The 11,448-nt window shown below is 35.6% G+C and overlaps 1 protein-coding gene and 1 long non-coding RNA gene across 10 annotated transcripts in view; one reads left to right on the top strand and one right to left on the bottom strand.

Moving 5' to 3' along the window:
* Positions 1-11,448, bottom strand: part of Mub (mushroom-body expressed) — a 191,628-nt gene that overhangs the window by 23,682 nt on the left and 156,498 nt on the right. For all 9 annotated transcript variants that reach the window (XM_021332756.3, XM_049838952.2, XM_049838951.2 and 6 more), the window contains one exon: positions 2,928-2,975. The gene's annotated coding sequence lies outside the window, so the exon portion shown is untranslated. The remainder of the gene's footprint in view (positions 1-2,927; positions 2,976-11,448) is intronic.
* Positions 4,817-6,164, top strand: LOC135117674 (uncharacterized). The gene is made up of 2 exons (XR_010277043.1): positions 4,817-5,102; positions 5,418-6,164. It is a non-coding gene; the product is annotated as an uncharacterized LOC135117674 (long non-coding RNA).

Below are 11,448 nucleotides of genomic sequence, written 5' to 3'. Positions count from 1 at the left end.
ACGTACATATCTATGGACATGCTAGAGTAGTTAATACACCCATTGTATTAAGTACTTGCAAACTGTCAGATTATCTTATGATTAGAATGCTTTGTAGTGTTTTTCATGAAAAATAGTATGTATACGTAGGTAATGAACGTTTCATAACGGATTATTTAAATAGTGGACTATTGATTTTTAAGGACAACTCCTTTGTTTCATTCAACTACGTATTGCATATTAATTCATACGTATATTTGCTAAAGTACATAGGTATAGCTGCACTAAAACAATAGGTACCTATAGCCCGTGAGCAGGTATTTCCATTTGACTAGGCACCGGAACAATTTGTTGCCTTTGTTTATAATGAACATAAAATACATTCAATTGAAAAAGTAGACTTGACATAAATTATGAATATAAATAATAAAGATTATTTTAGTTACGTACCTACCTATATATCGTATAAGGTAAAAAAATAAAATAAGTAGGTACCTACTCATAAAATAATTTGAAAGAAATCTAATAAATTGCTGACAGCGAAGCGGAAAACGCGGGGAAAAATTAGGGATAAAATACGATCATTTTGCTAATGTTATGAAAGTATTTACCCACTCCCAATAGCCTTTTAATTTAGGTAATTACCTGCCACAACCATTTTACTTAAACGAAAGCTAGTTAAATATGTACTTGTGCTTATTTCCCGCAGAATAAAGATTAAGGGGAGAAAAAATAAAAGGGCGTTTCACACGGAGATTCCCAACACTATGGACTGCTTTATCCCTTGTTTGTACACTGTGGGATGACAAGCGTAGTGCTGCACCTAACGAACGTTCGCCTCTCCCGCTGCACTTCGCTAGGCAGGACTCGACGGAACGTTTGTGCACGCTTTTGCACTATGAAAATAATAAAAAGTAATGTTTAATGACTTCCTTGCGTTCTGTGTCTTTGATATCTGTCTATAGAGTAGAATTTGATTTAAGTAGTTGAACTAGTGTTGGGGTCATTATATCGATAAAGCTTTATCTTTCTTTTTGTTCGTATTTATTATACTTCGTATGTTCGTATTTATACAGTCAGGATTTTAGTAAAGGCGAACACTTAACTTTACCAGTTATAATATAGCGCTAGGCTAATATGAAATATGAAAAGTAATGGATCACACGGCACAGGGGCACATAATCTCATGACAACGGTCACCGCGGTGGCCAACAATTTATTTACAGCGAAATTCTCTCATGACACCGATGTGACGCCGCGCCGAGTGCCGAAAGCCGAGGGCCGAGGGCCGACGAGCCGAGTCGTCCTCCCGACCCGCCGTTTAATTTTAATGATGATTTCGGGTTGTATATCCCTGGATATTTGGAGTTTGTTTTTCGATGTTTTTGTATTGGAAATGTGGGATGAGATGGGAAATATTGAAATAAAGGTCGACGGTTTTATGGGGACCAGATTGTTCGAACGTAGAGAGAGTGGATGTGTCGGAAAATATCTGAATTATAAATTGCGTTACAAAAAAATATAAAAATATTTCTGGATCGCGTGCCTGCTTTTGTTTGAATACCTACTATCGATTTTAATATTTTCAACATAATAAAGTTTTAAATTAATTATCACCTCTCTAGACTTAAAACAATTACCTTCAAAAACTAAAAAAAAGACAAATAGGACACTAATCTACAGTTTCATTTGAAATAAGGACTTGATCTTCATCCACATAATGATAAGGATTATCCTGTACAAGTGTGTATATTAGTACAACGGACTCGAGCGGATAATCTCACGTGGACGGATCAGCTTAAGTGGGCTCCATTGTCGTTTGTCTTGTAAATAGATATCCACTAGCATACGTACGTATGTACATGCCTCAGGTAATTATTGAACTATATCTAATAAGTAAGTAGTGTTTGTGTTCGCGGTACGCGTGTTGCTGTAGGCGGGAAATTGGGCTGTGGTCTGAGTGAAGTGAAACGTTCATCAACTGTTCGTATTTTGAAAAGGAGAAAATAAATGAAAATTCCTCGTAAATTATAAATACAGTAGGGTAGTGTATAGTTATGTAATCGCGCTTTAACTGATAATGATGACGACTTAAACTAGTCAGAACTACACTGCTTGCTCAATTTAAACTTTCTATTGCAAATAAATAGCGAACTTAATGCTTAATACCTAAACGTTTCGGCAGTAGGTATATATCAGGCAGTAGGCTATATATCTTACTTTCATTAAGATAGACATAATTTTAGCACGGCTCAGCGACCAAAAACTACACGAACAGTCTGAAGTCGAAGGTTATGAAAATGTAACCCGAAATGCCGGTCAAGTTATTTGAGCTTTAGTTGACATTGAAAAGTTTACGAGTACCTAACGTTTCGCCTGGCGAGTGAAATACTGCTTCGCTTCGGACCGTTTTAATCCTTGTTGCGGCTTTACATTAATATTTCTGTGTGACATATGACGAGACAGCGTTGTATTTCATTCAGAATTCACCAATTTATCCTTTGAATTGTTTCTAGGGAGTCGTTACATCGCATAAAGAGCCATAGACGCGGATTACTCGCGTGTCCATCGTTTTTATGTAAATTTATTCGAATGACTCATGTTCAGCTCGTGATAAAACTCGAATAAAAATACGACAAACGAGCAATCGTTTTTATGTTTGACTAAGTATAATAGGGATCGGTAAGGGGTTTTATTAAAAATATAATTGATTTCAAATCGAGAAACCTGATAAGATGGAATGATTTTTTTGCAATTGTAGCGTGTTTTTGAATTGCTTGTTTTTTCGCGAAAGCCTACTAATGAGTTGAAATAGTCGTAAGCAGTTAAACAAGTGTTTTGTAATAGGGATGTTTATGCTCAATTACAATGCTTCAAGTTATTATTTATAGCGAATCTATTTAAGTAATTATAATAAGAATCATTAGGTAATTTGTTTTCATACTCACATGTTATTCAGGTTCCTTTTCCAGTGTTGTGTTTGTGTGAAATAAAATCTGAAAATAAATAAAGGGAAGATTAATTATCATAAATTAGTTTAATAATGATTTCGATCGTCGGAAAGCGGCCATAATTAATTTTTGAAGGTAAAACGATTTGGAGGCTGCGTAATGAGGGTTATTTTATACTCGAGTAAAGAATACTTTTTAAAAATTTACTGTGTAGCTATGCCGCTACATTTAGGGTATGTTTCAGAAGCTTGATAAAGTTGCTATTTTTTGCTGGAACATAGGTACTAATCTCAGAAACTATACGGGACATTTCAAAATATGTTTCAGTGTTGAGAAAAGCTACTTTTGATCTAGGTGTGTAGAGTAGCTCCCACCGAGACGACCACAGGTAAGACCATTAGGTACGACCACCACACAATGAAGACTCAGAGGGAAAAATACAATTATTAATACAGTAAGTAGATAATAATCATAATGTGATCCCAAAACACTTCGTACAACATTCCTAAAAACGCCAAATAACCAATAAACACCAAATCGATTATCCGTTTATACGCCATCACCGTACCTTTCATTCGATTGATTTATATTTTGCTTAGCAAATAATTGTGTTAGTAATTTGCTAAGCTATTCACTGGGCTCCAATTAGGGAGGCATATTCAAGGGCTTTCTAAAAACGTTAATTGAGCTCTTACGTGAATCGATCATTTATTAGGTAATCGGTCCTATTTTGTATACGATTGATTTGTGTAAAGGATTTCCGAAAGTTTGTGAATCAAATATTTTGGGTAATTGGGTTTGATGTGAATGGCTTTTCGCGTTTAAGGGGAAGTTACGCTTGATTTGTTGAGTGTTTTTTTTATTGCTGCTAATTTTGTACCTATTTAGCTTCTAGGAACTAGGTAATTAAGATTCAAATAATTCTAAATACCTAATTATATCTACTTTTTAATGAGAATAGCTGCCTGGCAAAGGAAATGCGCCATTGTGGGTAATCAAGCATTGTTACTGAAAACAGCTAACAATATTATTTTCAAAAGTTTCAACAAGAGGTAGTCCTCACATAAGATTACACGTAAAATCAGATTTGTAAACTATTCCTTCCTAACCTTTCCCAAAAGAGATTTTTACCCCAGTAATTGAATATTTATCGAGTTAGGGGAAATGTTACGAAATGTTGTACAAAACTGTGTTACATTTGTGATGGACAGATGGACAGACGGACAGACTGGTGGTAGTCATGCGTACGGCAGTGTGTTTCACAACAAAGGAGTTCCGATTCGACTCTTTTGTCTCTGATATCAAAAAATGACTTCACTTCCGCCCGAACGAAACAGATAATTAAAAATATTGTCCCTCTCACAAAAAACGTTGATGGTCCGAACGCTCCATATTAATTACATTGTGCTTTTCTTGCAACCCGACACGCACCAGACGTTATCATTAAATTGCATGCAAATATTAAATAAATCTTATTTCAGTTTACACAGACGAATGCTTCATTAAATTTAATAATATTATTGTACTGTACACATAATCTCGTTTGAGCTTCATCAATTATGCGAAGCAATCAGTTTGCTTCGGCTATAGATCCCTCCTTCGCATGGAGTCTCTTTAAATTAATGACTGACTAATTAAAGGTATTTATGCGAAAACGGTGGCTTATATAAAAATATACTTCAAACTTTGCGAACTCGGTAACTTTATTATTTTAATTAAAGTATTCTGATAGGCTCGCGAATTAAACAGTTTGAGGAAGCTTACTGTAGACGTCACTTCAACCCCGGTCCGAAACCAATTAAAGTTAATAATCCTCTAATATAAAACAATCGGTTTTTAAACAAACTTTCAGATTCGTCTGCTTTATCTCGGTCGACATTCCCTCTCGCTGCACAGTGATTCACTCTAAGGCCATAAATCGGAAAATGTCATCGGCTTATCCCCATTAGATCTACTTACTAAGTGATTAACAAGTTAAGAAGCTTCCGAAAACTCTAAATACCCGTGTCATAAGGTCAACTTATTATTCACTTTTGTGCATCGGAAGTTAGCGCATCTCGAGTCTAATTATCGCAACGTGTGAGTCATCAAAACTTAACACTTTGTTTTTGAGTGTCACTATTCCAAATCAAGTGTTTACGTATGGTGACAGTATGGAGGTCCAAGACCAAGGTATGTACTTCTATTATCAACTACTTTTTTATTTTTTTTAATGCGTTTAATATTTTATTTTATTTTTTTATTGAAGGTAGCGTTTTTGTAGATTTGTTTGGTATACTTTGATTTCATTTGGACCTATAACTTTTTGCTGCTCAGTGCTGCACTTGAAGCAAATGTTTTTCGAATAAAGAGGATGTTCTTATAAAACCATATAAGTTTCATCTGCATCTTTCTGCCCCTTCTTGGGTTAAAGGAGTGTCAAAGTATGCATGTCCATAGTAAAGAAAAAAACTTTATATTTTAAGTTCAGCTTTCATGTTGTTTTAGGTAAAGTTTTCAAATGTTCTGTTTCGAGGACGACTATTTTTGACATTTGGCACTCTAAAGAGGGTAGTCCAAATGAAAAATGCAACATGTCCTGAATACTTTGACCGAAACATCGTGCCTTTCGGATGACATCGAAAATATCAAACTAGAGACTTTAAATAATAAAATTATGAATGTATGTAAACGAATTTCTCATTATTGAGCAATATCAAATCGTAGTAGGTCTAAGTTTATAGAGAAACTAGCTGTTGCCCGCAACTTCGCCTGCGTGGGCAAGTTTCATACAAACTTTCATCCCCTATTTTATCCCCTTGGGGGTAGAATTGATCAAAATCCTTTCTTAGCGGATGCCTACGTCATAATATCTACCTGCATGCCAAATTTCAGCCCGATCCGTCCAGTGGTTTCAGCTGTGCGTTGATAGATCACTATGTCAGTCAGTCAGTCAGTCAGTCACCTTTGAGTTTTATATATTTAGATATTCAGATTGGCTGAATGTAGTTGAAAATATTGATGTAGAGCGAATTGAGTTACATGTATCTCAGAAGTCTGACAAAGTTGAACCATCAACTTCTTCATTCAGATCCCTTCCTAACAGGTTTACGAAAGTTCCCTGTCAAAACAAAAGGTGTACTATCAAAAATTGTACTAGATTTGTTATATGTTTGTAGTAAATACTTTTGAGCTTGAATGTATTCTGGTATATTTTGTGTTTTGTGTGTATTTGCAAAAAAGGTTGTTCGTGTATTTTTGTTGTTTTATTTTATTCCTTTATGGTTGTTTTTAGTATAAATAACCATTATTTATATAGATTTTTCATTAAAAGTCGCAGTATGACATGTTCTAGGTTTATCGTCTAAAACAAAATTACTGCGAGACATTTTTACACCTAAATAGTAATGATATATTTTTTTAAATGAATGTGGATGTTATAATTTTAATAATTTACACTTCTCTTAACATATTTCAACGTGTAAAATAAATTAATTAAAAGTATTTGTGAGTTTCGTATTTATGGCCGCCTTTGTATGGAGCGTGAATCACTGTGCGCTGTGACCTACAAGATTTACATACTTTTTGATTGAATTAAAAGAAGTAGATATGACAATTGAATGTTTAATAAGACAAAATGTGCGCAGCTTTCTTTTGTTATTAACACGTCCTGTTTGTGTACTTGGTTAAAGTAAAGAGGTATAAAATGAGCAGGTAGGGTACACCTAAATTGACAGTAAATAAATAGATTAAGTCGGCAAGGGTAATTGATGGTGGAGACCCTACCCTGAAGCAACGAGAGATTATTATCTGTACTTCACTTAGAAAGGCAGTTAACTAAATGAAATGGTGTTGGTTGGTTCTCTTCATAAAACGATCTTATCCATAAACCCGAGATTGATCGGAGGCGCGTGTTCAATGTATGATTGAAGTACGCTAAAGGATATTATCTGAGCTATTGAACTTCAAATTGTGAAGCAATAATATTAACTTCAGTGTTGACCAGTGCTTTGCCAGGGTCGTCTAGGGCCTAGGGAATCACTTTTTAACTCATGAAATACTTCATTTTGGCACTTATAGGTACCTATCTATTCCTCATTATTACCTACTTCGCCATCTTATGTTCATTGAATGGTCTGTTTTTTCTCGCTTTGGGCTGCCATGTTGAACCCACCGCTTGCTCTTATTATTGGCAAACGTTTGTACAATTTTATGGAAATTAATAAATAAGGAAATCAATCACCCATTTAGGCAAGCATTTACCCAAAACATTCGTTATTTCAGAATAATTCTCAATTACAATAACGGGTTGAAACTAAGACCGGTAACCACTCACTCCACCCGCTAGGGACGTAATATTTTCATCGGCAAACTTTAGGGGTATGACAGTTCAACTTTTCCTGACCTGTCGAGGATTACAAGCCTAACGGTTATTTATTATGTCGCTTTTACCCACAATGTGGGCCCATAGCTCTTTATTTGTACTTTTATATTGTTCGGTAAACAGTTTTGTGTAGATTAAAGCTGACTGACGGTTCGAGGGCTTTTGTGGGAGACAATAGATGAGCTCGCAGTTCTAATTTCAAATTAGTGAGAATTAAAGTGTCGCGCTGGTCAAGGGACAGTTTCTGGGTCTATTCAATGGATATAAACAATCAAATCTATCCTCTTTAGTGTAGTAAATAATATTTGAATCCTATTAACTTACTAAACAGTGTCACATTATAAGATAAGATCGCAGAAACTCCTCCATTTCAAAGAGCGATTGTCACACACAATAGGTAGATACAAATGTCAAACACTACACATTGAACCATTTGATCTACCTGCTATTAGCTCGTCTTATGCCGCAGGAATTCATGTGAACAGTTCGTACTCGCAATCGATGTATGATATCTGGCATTCTATAACGATTGATTCAACCGTGCGGGTGTTATCGAATATTCCGCGTATGTTAGTGTAAGATGCATGCCTATTACAATGTGTAGCTTTACGCTAATGATTTCAACATCTTGATAAGCATATCTAATTAGCTCAAAATAGATGTTTAGTTTTCTTGGAAATTATGAAGGCATGTTGACCGTGTTGTTATTGTTTAAGAAATGAGATTTAGCAAGGTGGTCTATAGTTTATCCTGAATACTCTTAGTTACAATGATAAAGCGGATAATGATTGTGGAGCTAATCCTTGTTCTTAATCTTATTGTCTTAATATTTGCCTAGTTTAGTAACGACATTGAACAATAAATTCGTTACTGTATTTTCAGTTGAAAACACAGTTTTTCAAGCGTCCCATCTTTTGTTTAGTCACATATTCGTACAAGACACGAACGAACATCTATTTGAACGCCTGTTTACATTTTGCAGCGTCCGCGAAATGAAAACCATGGAAAGAGTCTACATCTGAACTTATTTATACAGTCCAGCAATATAGCCGGGGAAAACAAACACGAATAAAATATACGCTTAACCCGTGATGGGTGGTTCACGTTTTAGCGTATTCACGGCTGAGAACACATATGTACAACGAAACCAATTATTCCGTAGAGGAAGTACGTACGTATATTATTTATTGCAAGCCCGTTGGACCATAACGCGCAAAGCCGCTGTAGAGCAGCGTTCAACAATATTGGAATAGTTTGTTAGTGTTTACCTTTCGACAGGCGGTGTACAGTGCACCTCGCGTTTCGTTTTCGGACTCGAGCCAATTGTGATACGGCCGAATAGGCGATATTGCGAGTCGCCACTAATGTGGTGTAGCTCATGATAACTGTCCATGTGCGGGGTTGTTCGAGGGGCCCACGGCTAATTGCGTACGCGACCAGCAATGATGACTGAGCTTAATGACTAGTGGTCTTAATAATGTACTGTTGTACAGTCTGGTTAGAAGGAAGCTGGTGGATTGTGTGACGTATCATGGGATTATGGAGAAACAGAATAGGATATGCAGCCATTAAGTGAATCGACTGCTGGAGATGGATTGTTAACGTGTCTGAGGCCGACGCTTGGTGCCTGTCGATTGGATGGCCTATTCAGATATATTGTGTATGGAGAGCTAAATGTATTGATGATGCGCAATCGGGTGGAATTGCTCTTTGAAATCTCTAAGTAATGTTGATAATGTTAATGGCAAATTATATAGTGTGGATTGAGGGAAACAATGCAAAAAAGCTTCCCTAGGATAGCGCTTGAAACATATTCCCATGCATGGAGTTTTGGATTCGACTCGTAAGTCAGGGTTATTGCTATCAAACTCGTACGCTTCAAATAAGTACCTCCTTACGATAAAATTTTAAGCATATTTCCCGAAGTTTATGGTTATAGTGTTGTTTATGTAGAATTCGACAGCTGAGTTAGCTGTGGCTGTAAACAAAACCTGAGTGAAACCGCAGAGATAAGCTAGTCCAATATCAATATCGTTGCACTACAATGTTAATCCTTTGAGGCTTATATATCACTCAATGTTCAGCCAATAAAAGTAAATCCCACTACAAAATGGAACCTAGAAACCAAGCTTCAAGTTAGTGGTCTTAAGCTAAGATTATAATATAATCTTTAGAGTTAAGCAAAAATGCTTCGGATTTAGTTATATCTTAGTAAATTTATTATATAGCAGACCACCCAATCAAATTAAACAAGAAAAACGTACTTAATAAAAATAATCCACGAAATTGTTTATTTGATGGCATCGAAACCTGAGCCTGTAAGCTACATTGTCATCTAAGAGACTTGGGAAGGTAAGTAGTACCTATGATGTTTTGACATAAGCCAGTCAGTTTTCGAGCAGACTAAAATGTCTGTAACTAAAATGCTTCACTATTCAGTAAAAGGTCCTTTTTCTGTAAGGGTCAAAATAAACTAAAATAAAAATAGAGTCATTAAATATTTCCACGTGACTTTCATAAAAGCTATGTTTACCGACGGTTTACATGTACCTGTAGCACTCACGAGAGGGGTCAATGTCCTGCTTATAGAAGATCAACAAACCTAAAAAAATGTTCGGACAAAGTATTTATGAAGTAACTATCTTTTGCCCGCGTCCCGAGGGAAATATTTGGTGCACCCAGATCAATGTGTCCTATCATTTTCTCAAGTTTATTTCTAATCTTATCAAAATCGGTTTGTGGCTGTACGTAAGTATAAAAAACGTTATAATTGTTATTTATGATGAAATAATTATATAAGCATTTAGTTCATTCATCAACCTTTTATCGTCTCGCTACAGGGCACAGGCGGTTTTACATCCAGAGAAGGAATAACCATTAAATATGATGCTTGCTCTCTTTTTAAGTCTAGTTTTCATCACAATTTCCTTCACTATAAGTCAGCCTTTGATGACCAAGGTATGCTTAGACAGTATGTAGGTATAACTTAGAAAAGCCATATTGTTACATGCCAGACCTGAATTTGAAACCTTATACTTGAGAAGCAGGTGCTTTTAACCACTTACAATCACGGCCACAATAATAATAATATAATTTAGCGTTTAGTTAGTATTAGGTATTTAGGATTGTATTTAGGCTGTTTACGCCTCTCAGCTTAAACCTAAATCCCTTAAGCTTATTTTGAAGTTTCATAACATATTTTAAAAGTAATTAAGATCAAATTTTATAAATAACTTTGTCATTCTAAGATGAAATTTTGACCGGATTTTAGTAACGACTTTTACAAGTTCCATTTTCTATAGTTCGTAAGCTTCCATTTTCTATAGTTCGTAAGCCATGTAAATGTATTTATTTTGACATCAATTTCTAATAGTTAACTCGAGTAAGAATAGATTTGTGAATTCGCAAGTTAAATAGTTGACTATGTTCCACACCCCTTCTTTCATTGTCCACTTATTACATTGTCTTCTCGCTGTTTTGTTTTTTGTTCCTTTCAACCTCACGTTTAGACAAACTTTCCTAAAAGTAATTAGGTACAGAAATAGATTTTACCGACATCCCTTCAAACCATGTATTTTTAATTGTGCTACCTTTCTCGCTGTAATGTTTTTTACTTTTTTCAATCGCACTTTTAAACAAAAGCTCCAAAAGGGTAATTAGAAAAAGGTGCCTATCTAGAGTGTGGCCAGTGACATAAACGAATCTCATCGAACTGTCAATACTTGAAAGCGTCACATCCAAATCCAACAAAGGCCATTATCTCCCAACCCCAGAACCAAGTCCATCAATCATACACCAAATACACGTCAAACTTACAACTACACTAATTACGTTTACACACACATGCGCAAGCTAGCAAGTTTTAATTGCTTCGTAGCAGCAACACTATTCATGGCGTCTGCGACGTTTCATAAAAGAACTTACTCTCTAAAAGAGATGCAACGTGGAGTTTATGTTCCCTTGCAAAAATTCACAACGGCGTAGTTGGCTTTTCAATCGGCATACCTTGACATGCATGGGGAAGCGTTTTAAATAGAATATTTTAGTACAATGCGTGCTTTTTTTAAGGCTCATTATGTGGTGTTGGGATTGTGTAATATATTAATAAGTAGGATAAATTGTGTATGTAATTGACTTCTGTGAAAACAAACTGCC

This window comes from Helicoverpa armigera, chromosome 12 (genome assembly GCF_030705265.1).
Source record: "Helicoverpa armigera isolate CAAS_96S chromosome 12, ASM3070526v1, whole genome shotgun sequence".
Lineage (NCBI taxonomy): Eukaryota > Metazoa > Arthropoda > Insecta > Lepidoptera > Noctuidae > Helicoverpa > Helicoverpa armigera.
Note: the sequence above shows the minus strand (reverse complement) of the source record. Positions and strands in the feature narration are given on the sequence as shown.